General features: G+C 43.8%; 1 protein-coding gene and 1 pseudogene across 8 annotated transcripts in view; both read left to right on the forward strand.

Moving 5' to 3' along the window:
- LOC123025708 lies at positions 1 to 107 on the forward strand (annotated as a pseudogene).
- Positions 108 to 14,130: 14,023 nt separating this feature from the next.
- The window catches only part of VWA5B2 (von Willebrand factor A domain containing 5B2), a 40,057-nt gene continuing 33,852 nt past the window's right edge, over positions 14,131 to 20,335 (forward strand). For 3 of the 8 annotated variants that reach the window (XM_044434469.1, XM_044434476.1, XM_044434477.1), the window contains exons 1-3: positions 14,131 to 14,336; positions 15,491 to 15,559; positions 20,144 to 20,221. The gene's annotated coding sequence lies outside the window, so the exon portion shown is untranslated. Of the gene's footprint in view, positions 14,337 to 15,490; positions 15,560 to 15,586; positions 16,112 to 20,143; positions 20,222 to 20,335 lie in introns of those variants that run through there. The other 5 variants (XM_044434472.1, XM_044434471.1, XM_044434473.1 and 2 more) reach the window with 5 other exon arrangements.

Below are 20,335 nucleotides of genomic sequence, written 5' to 3' on the forward strand. Positions count from 1 at the left end.
ACTACCCTGAAAGTGCCCGATCTCGTCTGATCTTGGAAGCTAAGCAGAGTCAGGCCTGGTTAGTACTTGGATGGGAGACCGCCTGGGAATACCGGGTGCTGTAGGCTTTTGCGCCCGCCAGCGGCCTCCGGGCCCAGCCCCTTTTGCCTGGCGGGCTGCGCTGCTGCAGTGCAGCCGGCGCCGCGGCCCTTTACCTCGTATGGTCTCCCGTTTGTCCTTAAATTATCTATATTTTTTCCTTTGTCAGTGTTTTCTGGTCGCTGTGTCTCCTTAGTACCATTTTTATCTTTCTGTATTGTTATGTTATGGTCTTTCTTTCGTCTTGGATATTATTATTTTTCTTATTAATCCACTTCTAGGTGTATTAACAGCTCCTTACAATTTATTTTCCTGTATATTAAGGCATACACTTGTCCCAAATCATTTCAACATCTCATGAAAGTCGGCAAGCTGCATAAACATTTAATCATTATTCAGCTGAACTTGCCACTCTCAGTTGTTAGCTGCATCAATTCTCTTATTGTTCTAAAAGTTAAGTTCTGGTTTTTCATTAGAAATCCGTTCATGTAACCATGAGAGGGTGCTGTTTACACTGTAGTGGTATTGTCATTGCTAAAATGTTATGTACTTAAAGAGATTATGAAATCTTGTGAATAATATTTTAAATCTATGTGTATTTCCAGTAGTGTTTTGTGTTTTGGCACCATTTTTGTCAGGTATTCTATGATCTTAGTCTTTCTTTTCATGATAGAGCTTCTATTACTTGGATACCTCAGTTTGTACGTATTCATAGTATTTTCACTGATAAAATAGTTCATCTTTTCATGTCTTCATGGTTAGTTTGTTTGTTATTGTCCTTTGTTGTTTTGTTGGGGTAGTTTCTCTCTCTTCTTTTGCTTCCTTTTTCAAATATTTTCTTTGATGGTGGATGACTTTGTGTTAATTCATCCTTATTTTTCTACTTTGACCCAACTTTGTTTTCACAAATTGCATCATTTTCTATCCTTTACAGTTTGAGGGTAGAGGGTTGAATAAAAGTTAATTATTTGCATTATCTTTGATTTTGCATCAATCATCTATGCTCCTTTGTGTTCAGTGTACAGATAGGCAAATACAACATAATGTGGAAAAACAGTAGGATAGAACAAAATATCTTTTAGAAAATAGGAGCATTTGGCTAACAATAAATTGAGAGTTGATACAAAGAGTAAACAATACATGGAAACTATCAAGTTAGCCACAGTGAGTGTCTATATTACGAATTTTTTGCTTGCACTCTCCTGCGGTTTCTCTTGGTGCATGAAGCAGAACCTAAGTAGTAAAAACTGTATGTACTGCTCTTCTTCAACAACTTAATTATCACTAAAATTGCATCCCAGTCCAATTCAGATTACAAATGTGTATTCATAAATTTACCCCCCACAAAATTTTTTGAAGTGGATCACTGGTTTTTGGAATGTGTGTGCAGGCAGAGAACATAACTATTTAGGTTGTGGGTTTAGGTATGGTGCCTTTTAGTTGCTGATCAAGAACCACCTTTCAGAAAGTTGCAAGAAAGTAAACTTTTAAGATCAACACATGCTGTTCCAATGAAACAGTGTCCTGTGTGTTGTTATGCATCACTAGAATTAACTTGGTTCAGCAATTAAGTTACCTACAGATTACCACAGTGGAAAGGTGTACATTGCAAATTAAAAGTATTAGTTGTCTTGGAGTATATGGTTTCCCCCTGTTTTTAATGTTAAGAAGCTATTGCAATGAAAGAGGATAGTGTTATATCTAGTCCTTTTTAAAGAAAAAAAGTGCACTTTTTTTGCATGAAGACTGCTTAAGAGACCGGGGTCTGCCACCAGGTATGTGGATTCAACTGAACAAGAAAAACATTCCCACTGAACTTCAATTCTATTTCTAGTGAACTTCACCAAAACTGGCAGAATGCTTGGCAAGTGGAGGATGAGCACTTCAGCAAGAAATTACTAGAATAGGTTAATCTATTGATTCACAATTCAGTTTTTTGGAGATTTAGGGGAAATCTTTGCTTTATGTTTTGTTTATGTTTCATTTAAAATGTTTAAAATCTTTGTGTCAGAAAGATTTGTCACCTTGGAAACCCTATGATGAAACAGCCCAAAATGAAACAAGAGGTAGTGCCGGAAAATGAGACTTACAGCCTGGAAGGCACTCAACTAGCTACTGGGAAAGAGCAAAGGATATGTGCAAATGGTTTTGTCACTAATGATGCAGCTAGATCAGAGCCAAAAGGAAATCTAGGGGCTGATATGCACAGAGGTAAAGGGAAGGCCCTATGCTCATAACACGTTTGATTGGAACACTGAATCTGAGAAGTATGAATCAAGTCAAACTGGAAACTGTTAACGCGAAAACTGGAATGGTGAAACATCATGCTACTTGGTTTGAGTGAATTAAAGTGCACTGGAATGGGATATTTTCAGTCAGGCAAACAAAGTGTTTTACTCTGGAAATGACAAACACAGAAGAAATGGAGGTGCAATTTGAGGCAATATGTAGAATGGAGAGTAAGTGGCTATAATACAGAGTTTGACCAAATCATGTCACTCAGAATAGGGTTCTGATCATAAACATCATTCAGTGTTCCAACCATAGATGCTAAGGAACAAGAAACTGAAAATTTCCACACAGGTTTTCAAGAGGGTTAGGGTGTCCGACCCATCATGACCCCATGGGCAACATTCCTCCAGGCCTTCCTGTCCTCCACCATTCCCCGGAGTCCACGCAAGGCGACTTGAACACAAAAGTAGAAAACAAGGCAGAATCAAATGTGTGAGAATTTGGCCTATGGATAAGAAATGAATCAGGAAAACAGCTTATGGAATTCTGTGAAACCAAGCATATATTCGTCGCAAATACATACTTCAAGCAACTGGACTATACATGGCCATCACCAGATAGCCAATTCAGAAATCAAACAGACTATGCAATTGGACATTGCAGATGGAAAATCTGTATTCTTACTGCCCAAATAAATCCAGAAACAGATAACAGCTATGGACTCTTAGTATAAAAAATCAGAGTAAAACTGAAAAAATCACCAACAGAAACAGAGTACCAGTAACATTAAATAGCATTCCCAAGGAAAGGAAAGTCCATATAAAGAAGAGATAGGCATTACTAAACTCAACAGACCATGAGCAGAACTGTGGACTGAAACCACAGATATTAGGGAAGAATGCCAAATGACAATTCCTGTAGAAAAGGGGTGGCCTAGATGGATGGCAGAAGAAACATTCACTATTCCTAAGGACAGGTGAGAAACAGAAATGACTTGACGTGTCCCCTGATTAAAGTGAAGGAAGAAAGAACAAAATTGGGGCTTGCAGCTGAACATTAAGAAAACAAAAATGATGTCCTCAGAAGAGCTACAGAAGTTCACTGTTAATAATGAAGAAAGTGCTTTAAAAATACATACCTCTGCACTATCATCAATTGAAATGGAGCCTGCAGCCAAGAAATTGAAAGACTAAGGCTTCAAAGAGCAGCAATCAAGGAACTAGAAAAGGACCATCAAGTTTCACTGAAGACCAAAGCCAAGAGTTAAGAAGCTGGTCAGTGAAGAAGGCTGACAAGAAGAAAATGGTTGCATTCAAAACATGGTGCTGGAGGAGAGTTTTGTGAAGAGCCTGGACTGACAGAAAGATGAACAGGTGGGTCCTAGATCAAATCACGCCAGAACTTTCCCAAGAAGCCAAATGACAAAACAGAAGCTGTTGCACTCTGGACATATCATGAGAAGGTTAGGCTCACTGGAGAGGACAGTTATGCCAGGGCAAGACAAAGGCAGAAGACTAAATATGAGATGGATTGACTTGATGAAAGAAGCCAAGGCCATGCATTTGCAAGACCTGATCAAGTCTGTCAAGGACAGGATGGCTTGGGAGGCATTCATAGGGTCTTCAGGTTGGAGGCAACTTGATGGCACATAGCTACAAAAACACGTAAGCTACCTTGCTTGAGTTTCTCGCAAGAGCAAACAGGCAGGATGTACGTGCAGTGTAATAATACTTGTGCTGCTTTTTCACAAATTCAGAATAATACATATTCATGCTTGCAAAATGTGTGTGTGTTTCTTTAGGTTTTCTGTGTTCCACAAGGGGAGCAGAACAACATGGTGAAGCTCAGGTGTGCCGTTCAAGTAGGATACGGCCAGTTTTCGAACACAGAGATACAACAAGGTCACTTTGTACTTAAAACAAAGTCCCTGGTTTTTTCATCCCAGGAAGTCATATGATCCTTGTATAACACCTTATTCACTCTGACTAGGCTGAGGATTAACAGATCCCTGTCCGTTTGCACCTTCTGCTGCTTAATACCCAAAGGCAAGGTTACTGTTGCTCAGGCAACCTCGCAACAGCTGTGTGAGCCCATCTGCATAGGCTTTACTTTTCCTTAATTAAAAGTCCATGGAGCTGATCCTTGGCTTTCTATAAAAGAAGTCATGTCCCTGTGCTGTCAGATGAGCACATATTCCTTGGCCTCGTTATGCTAGGAAGATGGGAGTTGGCATCTTACCCCAACATAATCCATTGGGAGGAAGAGAAATGCAGTATTTGCAGGAGCTAGATTGGAATTAACCATCCCATTCTAATGTATTCACCTCCAATAGGATACGAACAGGTCTGTGTCCGGTACAACAGGCTTTCCCTGTGTATACCTCCAGTGCTTTTCTTTCATGAAATTGTAACATAACAATCAGATTTTAGCAAGTGTCGTATGTTTCTGGCCTAACTCTTCTCCCATGTCTTTTATTTGGTCATTTAGCCCAGAGATGGGAAGACTTCAAGTTTGTTGGATTTAATATGGTTTTTGTCAGAGCCTCAATGTGCAGTAGTCAGAGCCAAGGAAAACTTAGAGGTAGGAGCACTATGCAGTCAATAACCTACGGTACTCAATGAATTATACACTGTTTATACAACTATGCACCTATATCTGGATTGTACACAAAACTCTTGAAGAGGCTAATACAGCTGCACAAAGACCTGACCAATGATTATTCCTCTATTCATTTTATATGTTAGGTTTATATTTCACCTTTCCTCCCATAAGCCCAATGTGGTGTCCATAACTCTTCCCCTTTTATGTTATCCTTACAACAACTCTGTGAGATAGGCTCTGCTGAGAGGGAGTGACTGGCCCAAAGACACCCTGTGAGCTTCATGGCAGAGTGGAGACTAGAATCCAGGTCTCACCAGTCATAGTCCAACACCAGTACCACACTGATCACCAATTAATACCCTCATCGTACTAGGCCAATCCTGGCAGATGTTTAAAGTATAAAATAAAGATTAACTTTCAATTTTCATTGCCATTAAAATATAAAAACACCAAATTTACTGTCAATATGCTGGAGGTCTCCCAATATACCTTCCTGTCCCTCCTGATTTAGCCAATCATATCCTTAAAGATTCAGAGTAGAGGCTAACATGCAAGATACTGGTTTTATGCCATTTCTGCTGATGTGTCTTCCCGTAAAGAAGACTGGATAGAAATTGTATGTTTGAGATGTCATAGAAACACAATTCCCATGCTTCCCTGGGGAGGGAGAAAAAGAGAAACTATTTCACAAGCACTCCACACAACTATGCCCTTCCAGAATTGGTCCTACACACATGTACATGCTAGTAAGTCTTCTCAAGCTCTAAGCTTGGAATGGCAGCCATTGTTGTAAGCCGCCCCAAGGCTTTTTGTGAATGGGGCGGCATAGAAATTGTTATAATAATAGAAAAAAAATTGAAATAAATTGTTTATCCACCTCTCCATTGCCTGCTGTAACAAGCAGAGCAGTATTTCAGACATGGAGAATGAATGAAAGAAACAGAAGAATAGGCTGGAGAAACCATGGCCACCATCTTTTCTTTCTCGATGCCAGCTTTAATAGAAAACTCTTGGTTGCTTCTCCTCCAAATTATAGGAGAAATATACTGTGTTACAGTGTTTAGTGACCAGTTGGTAAGTATAATATAGTACTGAAATTTCCATGAAATCTTACTGCAGCAGAAATAGTGCTTTGCTTTGGCATTAATAGCCAGAGAAGAGAGAAATTACCTTTGTATACTACTTCGTATCCAGGGAAGCAAACTGCTACAGTACATTTTCTGTAGGGCTTTAACTGCATCGTTAAAGCACAGTAGAAGGAACATGTGTATAGAATTTCCTTGATGTGCCAGACCCTTAAAGCAGATACAGGAGAGTCCTGTAGTCTATCGAGAACCATAGGTTTGCTAATGTGGACTTTTGTAATGAGAGGGCTGTGTGAACTTTTGGACTGCATGTGCCGACTCAATGCATGTCTTCAGGGATGCAGCCAAATGAAGGGCTGCTCATTCTGCTGCAGTCAGCAGAAATTTTCTCACCTCAGAGCCAGGAGGATGCGTCGTGGGGCCACATGGTGCACGATAACAGGTTAGCAGGTGGCAAGTCTCTCTCTCTCTCTCTCTCTCTCTCTCTCTCTCTCTCTCTCTCTCTCTCGCACACAGACACAGACACACACACACAGCATACTGGAAGCTAAGGATGTACTTGTGTGTGTCGTCTTAATCTCCTTATTCATCAGTGTATTTGGGGTAATGCAGAAGTTTGGCAGCAAGCCATGTGGATCTTGAAATGACTGCAGAGGGCGAACCTAGATATGGTGCCTCAGCAGTTTTATGCGTTTTGACACAGAACTGCCCAACCGTGTAGAATGAGGGGGGATGGATTCCATATTGCCAGCAGAAGGCTTCTTCCCACCTCTCTTAATAGGCCTTCCTAGGCATTTCCTCTCCTGTCAGGGCTCCGTTACTAAAACCCTCACCAAAAGGAAAGCTCATGGGAGAAATAAAATGGAAAGGGTTTAGTGCCCTTCACTTGTGTACCTGTTTTGCTGTTAAAATTCACAACTATGCCCTTGTTCTGTGTGCTTGGGGCAATCGCAGAACATGTTTAACTTGTCTTCCACTGGATTGGTAGTTGTCCTTGCATTGGCTTGCATTATTTATTTACCTCAACCTTTCCCAGCTTGGCATACTTCAGATGGTTTGGACTTGACTCCCACCATACCCAGCCAGCAAGACCACAGCTCACAGCCCCCTTGTTGAGAGGAAAGATGGCAGTTGTAGTCTGACACATCCGCAGAGTGCCCAGTTGAGGAAAGCGGCTTTATCCAAATATCCCTCCAAAGAGCTCAGGACTGACCATGTGGAATTTTTATGTCCTTGTTTTAAGTCCTAGAAATAATGCAGTAAGTTGGTTAGGCTGAGGAGCAGTGCCTGGCCTCAAATCTACCAGTGATGGGTGGAGATTTGAATTTCCCTATCCCCTTTTCCCACACCTTGCATAATTTTGTACACTTCTATCGATGTCTCTCTTTAATTTCCATTTTTCTAAGCTAAACATATTTCAATCTTTCCACCCGGGGTGTTGCACCAGCCCCTTTATTTATTTATTAAAACATTTTTTTATGCCGCCCCATTCGCCAAAACCTCGGGGCGGCTTACAACAATAAATTAAAATAATTATAATCTTAAATTAAAAAATATAAACATTGGATTAAAAACACAAAATGCAATATAAAATAAGCCACCCTGGCCAGATAAAATTCAATAATTTGAACATTTAAAATTTAAGAGACCTTTATTGCACATTTCGCAACTCTGCAAGATACCACATTTCTTCAGATCAGATATAGTGCACCTTTCTTACATGTTCTGCTTTTCCCCATCTCTGCCTGCATGTGCTAACCTCGTGGTAGTACTTTGGAGCCACACAGAGCAGTGCCACTGGGTTGGGAATGGTGGTGAAGCGGAAGCATCCTAGTAGGGCTTCGGCAAAACTACAACTCTGAGAAAGCCCTCAGTTGCTTTCCTGCTTCCCCTCTGTCCTGCCCTGTCCTCTGAAAAAATAGTTTTTAATGCCTTTTCACACCCGAAAATGCATATCTACTCAGATTTAAATCACACTGACTTCAGTGAAGCTAATGGGAGATGGATTGCAATTGCTTTTGGGTGAAGAGGAATGGGGGTGCTGATCTTCACCCCAAGGGAAGTGGGAGGACAATAGCACCCCTTCTAACAAATTTTTGTGAGGGAGCTGGTGGAGTCGTAATTATTTCTTTTTAAAGTATCTGTCCCTTCATGCCTGTGCATAGTTAATTGAACTAAACAAACGCAAAAACAAACGGACCTTAAAAGGCCGTTTCCTTGCACAGATCCCTTGCCAATTCATCCAGCCTCTTCTGCAATTGCATTTGTGTGTGACGCAAGATCACTTTCTCAAGACAAGGATGTGAGAACATACCCAGTGACTGGGTTTGCAGGATTCAGCAACCCATTGTGGGTGATGGCACTTTGAGGGTATCACCACTGGCTGGAGAGCTTCAGCCTGTTTCTGAATCATTGCAGCTTTTTTCTCAGCCTCTCCTCTTTTTTTCTGGAGATCATGCGCTGGGATTTGTACCCACTTCTTGGAAGGAGAAGAGACCTCACTGTCCTCAGGGTGCTCTCACTTTCCACTTGTTCCCAAGACTCCAGGTGCTCAGGAATATGTAAAAGTATGAGCTTCCTCTGTTTTAAGGAAACAAGGTTGACAGCTGGCTGTCAAAATTCCAGCACTTTTGAAAAGAGGATCTTCTACAGGGATCCACATTGTTATGATCACTCTTCCCTTTCTGTTGGAAGGGAAAAATATTCCAGGCATGCAGAGTTCTTTTTAAAACTTTATTGCAATGAAGGGAACGGAAAAGAATGGTTTCCTTCCCATTTTTCTGTTCACCGCAGCATATGTTCATGCGCTGGGATTTGTACCCACTTCTTGGAAGAAGAGACCTCACTGTCCTCAGGGTGCTCTCACTTTCCACTTGTTCCCAAGACTCCGGGTGCTCAGGAATATGTAAAAGTATGAGCTTCCTCTGTTTTAAGGAACAGGGTTGACAGCTGGCTGTCAAAATTCCAGCACTTTTGAAAAGAGGATCTTCTACAGGGATCCACATTGTTATGATCACTCTTCCCTTTCTGTTGGAAGGGAAAAATATTCCAGGCATGCAGAGTTCTTTTTAAAACTTTATTGCAATGAAGGGAACGGAAAAGAATGGTTTCCTTCCCATTTGTCTGTTCGCCGGAGCACATGTTCACACCCCCTTCTGAACGCTGCTCCGGGCACCTCTTCCCTCCCCCTTTCCCCTAATTGGCTAGTAGAGCACTGAGCGTTGCACCCTTTCCGCCCGCCTGCTCCGCGCTGCCCCACCACCGGCCCTTCTTCCCAATCCAGCCCTGCCCCCGGTGGGCTACAATGGGCTCCTTTTGTTCTGCCCAGCTCGGCAATAAACAATCAGGAAGTATTTGGCCCTCCTGCCTAGTGCCTGTTTCCCAGTACCTTGCGCTATCTGATCTTGGCCCCTCCTCTCCTTTGGGCTAAGTACTTTTCTTGGCTACCCTTTTAAATTTTTCTACTCCCTCGTTTCAAATCGTTCTTTCACATCTATCAACATGGCTATTTTTCCTCCTAAAAGGACATATGTAGTAATAAATGCTGTCAAAATGCACCTTTTAAAGGGGGGGGGGGGGTGACTCACATTCCCCTATGTTCCCAGGCACCTGGAGATTTAGGAATAAGAAAAATGAGAGCACCCATAGGGCAAGCAGGTTTCCTTCTCCTGGCCCAAACATGAATACCTGGCCATGAAGCACATAGGATAAAGAGATATTTGGGGGAGGAGCGACTATGGACGTTCAGGATGGATAGGGACATACTGATCATAATCACATTTTTTTTTTTGCTGCAGTGCAAATAGGAGTAGGCAGGGGAAAGCCAGGTGTCAGAAGGGGTTCTGCCAATTCTTAATGGTCTGAGACGAGGCTCTGACCCGGCGTTGTTTATTTCTTTAATATTGTTTGTTTAATATCATCCAGTTATCTAAAAAATATAACTTCCCAGTGTCTGTAAGCATACAGAAATTATACAATATGTCTATATTTAGGTGACATGGTTCTGCCAACTCTGACCCGAATTGACATGAGGAGACAGTGGAAAGTGTTTAGGGGCACATGCTCCAAGGAATAACTGTGAATTCTCCTAAGATGAAAGCCATTTTTGATCGTTTCTCCACAAAGCACATATGGCTGCTGGATGGGCACTGACAGACTAACACATTTAAGAGTCTTCTTTGCCCCAAATGGCCCAGGTATAATAACTGCTCAGCCAGTAAATTAATAGTTCAAATATCGATGTGTTTAGTTCTTCAATTCACTAGAGTTAAGGAGCAGTCCTGCGGCCCACAGATGCTGGTGCTGTTCAGACATAAGGACAAGAACACCACACCATCTTCCCGTCAAATGGCTGCACGTGTCCCATCAGCCGCCACAGCTGGGATCAATCCCAGCATGCACCTCTCCTCCCTGACCCTCTGCCGGGGGTGGGGGCTCTCTGCTGCTGTGCAAAGCAACTGCCTACTTAGCAGAGTAGCCCCATTGCTTCAGAGGAGTGCTCCCTGCCACGACCTCTGTGCCAGTGTGGAATCACACCCTCTCACACATGCACCCCTCCTGCCTGCACACTTGTCCGTGCCCCCGGCGTGCACACGGAGGGGTCAGCGCACGTACCTGTGTCCAGAACAGGGGCGTGCATCCTTTGGACGTCTGCCTGAACATTTTCCAGCTGGCCAGGAGGAATGACTTTGCTTTGCCAGGAATAGCAGAGCTTGTTGGGATTCCTGAGTTGTCAGGAATGCCCCGGACAAGACAGGCGTGGCAGGAGAGAGACCTGAGCTGCTCAGAGTCGTCACCCCAATGGTTGTGCCTGCACCAACACGGCTGCTTCAGACCACCGCTCCAGCACCGGGCAGGGGCTCTAGGCGTGGGCACCCCATGGCCACTGCTCCTGGAGGCAGTGCTGCAAGGCCCCCCTGCTGCTGATGCTCCAGGGCTGCAGCTGGGCATCAGGAAGGCTGTGTGCAGTCGGTAGGAGAAAGCAGCATGAGGCAGCCAATCCGAGTGTGGCTGCAGCTACCTCATCAGTTGCTAGGCAGAACAGGAGAGCAAAAAAAAAAAAAAAAAAAAAAGCAGTTACCACAGCCACTTTTGCCACCAAACTTGATGGCATAATTGTGGAAATACAGAAAACATTCTGACTGAATTCACGCATTGTGAGAAGCAATGCTGAAATGTGGAAACCCTGGAACAGATGGTTTTTCCGTGAGGATTTGGGTTAGGGTTAGGGCTATGCAGGGTTATGCAGATCCATGCATAATGACAAGCTATTCCTACCATGGCTTGTTGTAACGTGTAAATGCAGCCAGTGTGAGTCAACGGTGGTCCTCCCTCCCTCCCGAGCCAGTCAGCACTCCGTCCCCACTTCCTCATCCATTGCAGACAAGATGGAAAGCCCCGCACAAGATCTCCGAGAGGCTGTTCTAACGGGCTGGGTGGGAAGAGGACTGGAGAGGCCAGAATATGAGCTATCCAAATCCTCTTCCAGCTGCCCTACAGTTTCGCACAAAGAGTGGCCACAGTTGCAGCAGCTGCTCCTGCCTGAGATCTCTACCCAAATCTGTGACTGCCGACTTGCAGCCGGCGAGGCTCTGATCCGCCTCTCTGCATTCCTTTTTCCCTTTTGCAAGACGCTGCCCTTGGAGGCCCACCTGCAACTCTGGAACTTCAGCAGCAGCAGCAGCAGCAGCAGGGCATGCCACGGCCAGGAGCAGCAAGCTGGGAGACAGCCGCTCCAGGAGCTCCTGTCTGGTTGCTGCAGGTTGCCCACGCAGCCCCTGGAAACTGCCTAGCAAGGGATCTGCTTGTACAGCCAAGGCTCCGCTCTTGTTAAGTGATCCTGTCAGAATCCCGGAATTTCAATTTGAGAAGAGGGAATAAAACTCGGGTTCGTGGGAAAGACCAAGCGTCCAGATCATCTGAGGCTTTATTGTTTTACCCCAAGGTTCCCGCGGTACACTCACGATAACACGATAATGCAGGCTGCATTACCGGGCAGGCAGCGGTGAACTCTGCTGCAAAGCTTCAGTACCATTGCAGGGCATTTATAGGTGCACAGGTACAGGGCCATTGATGGCAGAATGCAGAGATTACAATGAGATTCTGAGGTCATCACGTACAGAACAGATAAAGGAATGTCAGTCAATCACACTGTAACAATGAGATTAAAATATTTCTAATTGTCTGTATTGACACTTTAGTTGAGTAACTTGAACCCATCTCCAGGTCTGCTCAGACATGCAAGCTACTAGAAACTATTCATGATAAGCTCAGACCCCTGTCTCGACTCTAAACATTCTGCATGATCAGGGCACATGAAGCCCTCTGGGCTATCAAAAGATAATTGTAAACTGAATTCCAACAATGACTATTTACAATGTATATTTGTCTACTGTAGCCTACAGCTAAAGGTGAGAGAAAAGGGGGGGGGGGTGAAGGCCATTTTAAACAGTGACAACTTGGTTTTGAGAAGGAGTACAGGATTTGATCCCACAATGCAAAAAAGCACACAGGAGTAATGCTTTTCAGACAGGGCTTACCCAAATTTTCCCAACAATCCTACACAAGAGGAGGACACAGGCCCTGTGCAGGCATTGCCAACCAGGTGCTTTCACTGCTAAGCCCCTGCCTTCTGCACCACCTCCCACCTGTATGTCCACTGTACCTGTACCAAGTTCTGCCGTATGATTTGCAGGATTTGGGTATTTGAGAACCACATTATCTTCCACTGAAACAGAATTAATGTATGCAGAACTTCCTGGGCCTTCCACCAAGACTCCTGCTGATTGTAACCCACTAGAACTGGGCCTAACAACAGATTGTATATTTTGTTTTGAGGGCAATATTTTAAAATGAGAAGGAACAACTCAGTGGAGAAGAGCCTGATGCTGGGAACAATTGATGGCAAAAGGGGACGGCAGAGGATGAGGTGGCTGGATGGAGTCACTGGGCCAGTGGGTGTGAGCTTGGGTGGACTCTGGGGATGGTGGAGGACAGGAGAGCCTGGAAGAATGTTGTCCATGAGGTCGCGATGGGTTGGGCACGACTTTGTGACTGAACAAAACTATTTTAAAAATCAAAATATTGTACTGTGTCAAAGATTTATATTGCATGTCTTCAAGTATACGTCTCCATACAACTATGCTGTGGTTCTCATTTGCATGTATATCACTCAGTTTCTCCAGTGACTGAATACAGACAGCAACCTGGACATGACAGTAACACGGTGTCCTTTTCATGTGCCTGCCCTGGCTGATTTTAATAGTAAGAGAAGCGTGAGGAAAAGCGGTGCTGAACTCTTACCTGTGCCCCAGCCTTACCTCAGTTACTCCAGCCACTTTTCCCTGCTCTGGACTGATTTCTGCTTCTGGCCCCAGGAGGGCAAAGACAACCCATGAGAAATAACTCATTGATCAGGGCTAGGGACAGTCCATCCATTCATCTGTTTTGACAGGCAGCAGTTCTCCAGGGCATATCCCAAATTTGTGTGTGCTGCAGTTACTCAGTAGAGCATTGGGGTTCTTAAAGCAGGAAGCCCAGCTTTCTCAGACTCAGTTAAATGGATTTCAGATTTCTAGCCATGATGCTTATAAATCAACTACTCAATCTGTCTGCTGAAGCCTCTGATACCAGTTCTCTTCCCAGTACCCTGCAGCTGACACTCTGGTTCTCCTCTGCCAAAACATTCTACTAAGTGCCACATTTGCTGCAAGAATAAACTATACATACATACATACATACATATATATATATATATATATATATATATATATTTTTTGCAGAGGAGCATAATTATCCAGGACACAGGGCTTGCTTTTCACGGATGCAGGATCGGGAGTGCTTTGCTCCCAGGTGCGGTGTTATGTTTTATTGTGCGAGGAGTGCAGACTGCATCCATTATCATGCGTTCAGTATAACATGTTCCTTTTCGCACAGCCTCTGACGGCCACGCTTCATCATCCCGAGGAGCAAGACAGCGCCTGCCGAAAGCTGGCCATCGCCTCTCCACAGTGCCGTTATCCACGCTGACCGCCTGGCCCTTTAATTAGGCCGGGGCTGGAGCTGCTCGTTCCCCGCACTTCTGGCACTGAGGAAGCCAGTGCTGGAGGGAGGCTGCAGCAGACGGGGAGCGTGTCTGTGTGAGCAAGCAGTTAACAGAGCGAGCAGGGCTCTACCAGCTTTCCTCTTGGAAGGGGGGAGAACAGAAGCTGGGAGGTCGCAAAAATCAGGCTGGGCAGTCTTGATGGCAGAACCCCATAGAGAAATGTGCTGATTTTCCTTCCGTATTAACTCATTCCAGACCAGGCTGCTTAAGACTGCAGGCTTCGTGTCCTTCTCCAGGTAAGCCCTCAACGATCAGTTTTGTGGGGTTACTTCCTCGGCAGCAAATGGGTGGGTGGGTGGGTGGGGTGTGGCTAGGATAGGGCACGGCAACTGTATGGGACCCTGGATCTATTTGAGAAGGACGCGCCTAGCCAAGCCCTGGACAAGGGATAACTTGAGCTTGCCCCTCTTTCCCAGTCTCGGTTGCTTCATAATAAACCGGATCCTGTCAATTTGCCCTGATGACCGACATACCCATATTGCAGATGTGACCCACATTTTCTGAATGAAAAAGGAAGCAACCCGAACAGGGCAGGGCAGGTACTCGAGTCGTCTTGGCAGGTCCTCCCGTTGCTGCCGCATCACAGACCGATCTGCACTTACGTACTGGACGTGTCCCATATCAATTATTTACTGCAACTCATAATATATTAGGAAATGTTCCCCAGCCCTTAATTGTTAAAAGTCCTCAACTGGAGACACGTAAGACTTGGATTACATTGCTTGTTAAGACTTCACTGTTTCTGGAAAGAAATGCGGGGGAAAGATTGCTGGAGGCATTCCTTTTGTCTCAGCCTACTGGGTCTGGAGCTTAGGTGGTGAAGCGCTTCCCAGTTTTCCCGGCAACGGCATATAATGCTGAAGTTGCACATGATGAAATGCTTAGTAGTTTTAGTAACTGCTGCTTAGACATGGGCTTTGATCCAATTGCTCCAAGAAGATGATCCCCACGTTTAAGTCTCATTCTCAAGTTGGACTTGAAGGTATCACAGCCCAAAATAACTTTAGTGGGGACATTAATTCTGGCTTATTGAAATTGTATAGATATAGAACCCACATCTTCTGATCCAAATGGCAGCTCTGGGAACTGACAGTGAATCCCAGCAGGAGGGATTTAACAACTGACATGGGTCTATTATAATTATTTTTGTCTCTGGGTCCATTATTATAATTTCCCCTTTTGTTCCCTGGACTGGAGAAAATGAGGAGTGTGTGCAAAATCTGACTGGTGTAAAAAGTTCTATCAAACGCCGTGGAAAGGAGGACTGATTGGACTGGGGCTTAGCATAATAAAGCTAAGGCAGAGACTACTAATGGTGGTCTCAGGGCAGCAAGTTTCAGATAATCCTTATTGTAAGCAATGTCATCTCACAATCTACTCCATTTTCCAGCTGTCTACCTACTAAGAAGGTGAGCTAGGAGGCTTCTGTGTCTGTTTAGCCACTTGTTGACCCATCTCTGTGAGTACTTGAGAACTTCTTTTGGGCTTCCCTGCAGGCTCTGAGCTACTACTTTGTACACTTGGTATCTTTGTCTTCGTAGACTTGGCTAGGTGGGTCGTGGTTTATAAAACTGTAAACTGTTTGGAGGCCAGAGAATGATCTGAAGCTAAGCCAGAGTGGATCTGAGCAACAGTGGATGGGAAATTGCCTGGGAATCCTATATTGAGGCCCCTAAAATATCTCAGTATTTTCAGTGAAATAATTAGCTGACTGTTGATAATCCTAATCATAGATCTCTTTGGGATATTTGTGCCTTTGTACTGTACCAGGAGAAGCCAGTTTCTGTGCTGCATACTTTTTTCAGCTTGCATGCGTATGTTTTTCGTGATTAGTTAGTAGCAACCAGATAACTGCTTAGCCTGTCATTGAACAGATAACAGACTGAAGGGCTGTCATGCAGAAGATGGAGCGGACTTGCCCTGTGTTGTTCCAGAGGACAAAACTAGAACCCATGGATGGAAATTGCATGGGAACCGATTAACGATAAGTGGAAGGAGCAACTCCTTAACCGTAAGAGCTGTTCTGCAGTGGAACAGACTGTTTCAGAAAGTGGAGGACTCAGCTAAGCACAGGCTTAAGTTCATTCAAGCAGAGGCCTTAGAGTCATCTTGCATTGAGGAGTGGGGTGAACTTATTGAAAATATCAGTTATTTGTCGGCTATGCAGGAGGGACATGTCCATGCAGAACACTAAAATGTCCCCTTCGGAGTACTTGTGAACTGTCATGGGAACCTACTGAGGCCCATATATTTGCAGGCCTCACAATTATAATAGTTGCAGAAGCTTGTTGCTTTAAAACAAAAACTAGCAAAGCTAACAAAACGAAAACTAAATCTTGAAATGGAACCAAATTTCACTCTTGCTCATGTTAACATGCCTTGTCACAACAAGCAGATTAATTCTCTAAATAGACTCTCTCTGCTCATAGAAAGCAGGTTCTGGTTTACCATGTTAAAGTATGACATCTTGTCGACTTGAATTATGCTGAGGTTTGCTGTGATAAAGCTGCTGTTTTCTGTTGCTCCAGCTATATCCATCTATATTCTATTCTCTTGTGTGAAATGCAGAAATAGCTCCCTTTGTTCTGGTTCTCATGTAGCTTTCTAGGGCTTACATTGACTGACAGTACTTGCTACATTTTGGACATTCTTACTTGAATGCTGAGAGACCCTATAGAATTTTATCTCATTAATAAAAATAGACACAAACATAGTTTCGTGTTTTTTCACACACACATCAGTGAATGCTGGCAACCACATTTGGGTAACTGCCAAAATTTATTGGTATATCGCTTGATTTTTTTTTTCACGATCATAAAGTACTTATAGGATTGTCAGCACACTGTAACAGTCAAATTTATTTGCTCTGGAAGCCACCCTTGGTAGAAGAGGATCACTAAGAACTTCAAAACTATATGTGGTCCTTGGGTTAAAAGAGGTTCCCATCCCAAAATTCAGGAGGTACAAAAATAGTTTCTCCTACAGTACCAGCTCTTCTGTGCAAGGATGAAAATGGAAAACTAGCTGGAGGGAGGTGTTAGTTCATACATCAGAGGCAGTGATTTTCAGATAATATTGGTGCATGAACAGATTTCAGTTTACATACCAGAGATCAACCTATTAACTGCATATGGAAGTGAGCGGAGGTGTCGACTTTAAAAATGGGGCACCCTACTCCACACATGTAGTACCGGTACATAGGAAAAAGACGATCTCTTGCTACAATGAATGCAAGGGTCTACAGGCGTAATATTAATGCTTCTGTGGTCCTGGTGTTCCCAGGAACTGATAAGGAAAATCACAGAATGAGAACCTGTAGGTTGGTGTTTGTTCATCACAGGATGCCTCACAGCTGCCTGCATAAAACATATAAAGACCAGATGGGCCTTGTTTACTTTAGTAAGAAAAATGTAAAGGGTACTGATGATTAAATAAAATACAAGCGGCCAGTGGAGCCTCCACGATAAGTCCTTGGTTAACAGTCCGGTGAAGCTGTAGCCAATCAGTGCTATGGCAGAGGGGACACACTCATTGAATGTTTAAGCCCAGATTTGCAGGGAGAGACTCTTGGAGGACAATGTAATGGCCTCCTGAGGTTTCAGCAGATTGGTTTGAAGTAGGTTAGGAGCTCTGGGGATGGAGAGGAAAATTGGAACTTTCCTGAGGTGCTACAATCTAGTTCGTTCTAGTTTGAGGGACCATGGAACAAGAGGGGGGCCAGTGGGGGGTCTTCACCGCTGCATTGTTTCAGCTCCCCATCACTACCCTTTTGCCTCTGGCTGGGCGAAGCCGACCACAAAGCAAGATGAGACCGTGGCACAGGAAGGCGGGCAAATTGTGCTGTCCCCTCCTCAGCTGCTGCTTCCAGAAGGTGCTCCAAAGAGCCTTGCCAAGCACTTTCCTCCCATCGTGTTTGCCACAGCAGGAGAGAAGGGCTCTCTCTCTGCAGCAGTGGCCTGCGCACCCTCTATTTTCCCCTGCCGCACCCTTTGCAAACAGTTTTCCTGACTCTGCTGACTCGTGGAGACCCACGTGAGCGGACAGTGCAGGGGCGACATGCGTTCTCCCTGCCTCAGGTGCCAAGAGAACTTGTGCCAGTGTTGATACAACACTGTTCTTCTCTTGTAAGCTGTAAGTGATACCAGAATTGACTTTCCAGAGTTGCAGAGAGATGTTACTCTTCCTGTCCATTCAGGGAAAGAGATGGGCCAGGTCGTCATTTACGTGTAGGAAAAATGACAGCCATTTAGGAAAAAGAAATCACAGCAGTCCTTGAAAAAGAAGTAAAAGACATTTTCTGAGCACCATTCTGAGAGCTTGTCTAATTGAACAGTATAGAATTGCCTTCAATGGATAAAATAAAATAATTTATTTATTTATTGAACTATAATTGCCCATGAAAGATTAAAAACAAACTGGTTAAAATACCTTATAGGGAAGAGAGATCAGAAGTGTACATGGGAAGTATTCAAAGAAAATACCTGTTGCTGAAATGGTATAACTGAAAAAAATGTTTTATTTTTTTATGTTTTAAATTACTGGTATATTCTTTTAGCATTATGACACTCATTTAGCCAATATTTTGCTATTATTTTAACAACATGTGGTTGTTGAAATCAATTAATCACCTTTTTTTAACAAGGCAATCAACTTGTTGATTGATTTGGTTTAAATAAATTAGCATATCACCAACAGTCCATAAGATAACTTAAAGCATAATAAACCAAAACTAGTATTTTATACATGCATTCTAATTAGTGTATTTCTGTTAATGCCCATTCCATAAATCCAGTTGGTCAAAATTGCAAGATCCTTTCCTGAAGTTTTATGCCTTCAGTCTTCATTTGAAGACTACTTTGTCTAGTAATTCTAACTGTACCAGTAGCCCTAACACAACAGTAAGTGTCAAAATTTATTTCAGCAAGTCCCTTCGTATTGGAAAGGAAAGTGCAAACACTGAACTGAAGCATGTTCAGGGTTGATTAGCTGCTTCCCATGCATCTGTTTGTTTTTCCACGCCATCTTTCACATGAGCAGAAACGGCTCCGAAACAGCTCTCCAGTGTAACCAGTCTACATATGCAGCAGTATAGAAGGTTACCTGGACACAGAGGTTTATTTTTGGAATGAAGATCATTTTCCAGTTTGCTTGAGCAGTCAGAGGTTCAGAGCTTCCAAAAAACCCCTGAACAACAGAGGCTCGCTTGGTTCCTGAGAAGAGCTTCTGCGGCTCCCGCCCTTTGAGCCACCCACAAAGGTTACCTGGGTGACATCCACACTTCTGGAGTGGGAAAGAATAGAGAGTAATTAGAATGCTAAAAGGACTGTTATGTTTGCCAGGATGTTAATTGTTAGCTACAATAAACCTGAAATAGAGGAAAACATCAAGTGGTGGAAGGTGAGAAACTTGATGAACTTAGTGTTATGGTCTGTGTGCAGGAGGCCACTCAGCCAGACCTTTTGACTCCATTTTATCCTGCTCAAAGAGACAAACACTTCCCATTGGCAATCACCTGGAGCTCTCTGCTTCATGGAAAGGCCACATCACCTGATTCTTACACTGTAATGCAGGTAACTTGGCTGAGGCATCTGTTATCCCGTGTCTTAGGCACACTATACTGTACTTGTGAGACACTTTCAAGATAAAATATCTTATACATGCCAGGATTTAGTTTATGCTCCAATTGTGTACAGCTGCACCAGGCAAGGAACCCAGAGCACAGCCTTGACCAGCTTGACTGGATGAGTTTCAGCTGGGACAGGTTCATGCAACCACATCCATACCTGATCCTCGACCTCTTGACTATAAAAGCTAGCAGGGAGTGAAATCCAGCTGGGCCACACAGTGATCAATGCCTCCTTAGGAGAGGAAATGGGCCCATGCTGCCTTAAAGAGGTCCTACGTAAAGAAACCCTTCACTCAATAGGCATGTGTGTTGCTCTGTTCCGATTAAGACTGGCTCTGCGATAAAGTGGTTGTGTATACAAGACATTTACTTGGATTTCCCAGGGGCTTGTGTGCTTTCTAATAAACTTTATTTCAGGCTGACAAGCAAACAGAGGGTTTGAGGAAACACTGCTCAGCAAGTTCACCATTGGCGTGGAATAAGGACGAGAACAAGGTGTGTTTGGACACCTACGTTCGTTTGTCCTTCTTCAGCTCGGGCTGCTCTTTGGTCCCCAAGCTGGTTTGCCGCCCTAACAGACATACAGACTTTCACCTGTGCCTTCGCCGT

Source organism: Varanus komodoensis, unplaced genomic scaffold (assembly GCF_004798865.1).
Source record: "Varanus komodoensis strain SLA01 unplaced genomic scaffold, ASM479886v1 scaffold28, whole genome shotgun sequence".
Classification (NCBI taxonomy): domain Eukaryota; kingdom Metazoa; phylum Chordata; class Lepidosauria; order Squamata; family Varanidae; genus Varanus; species Varanus komodoensis.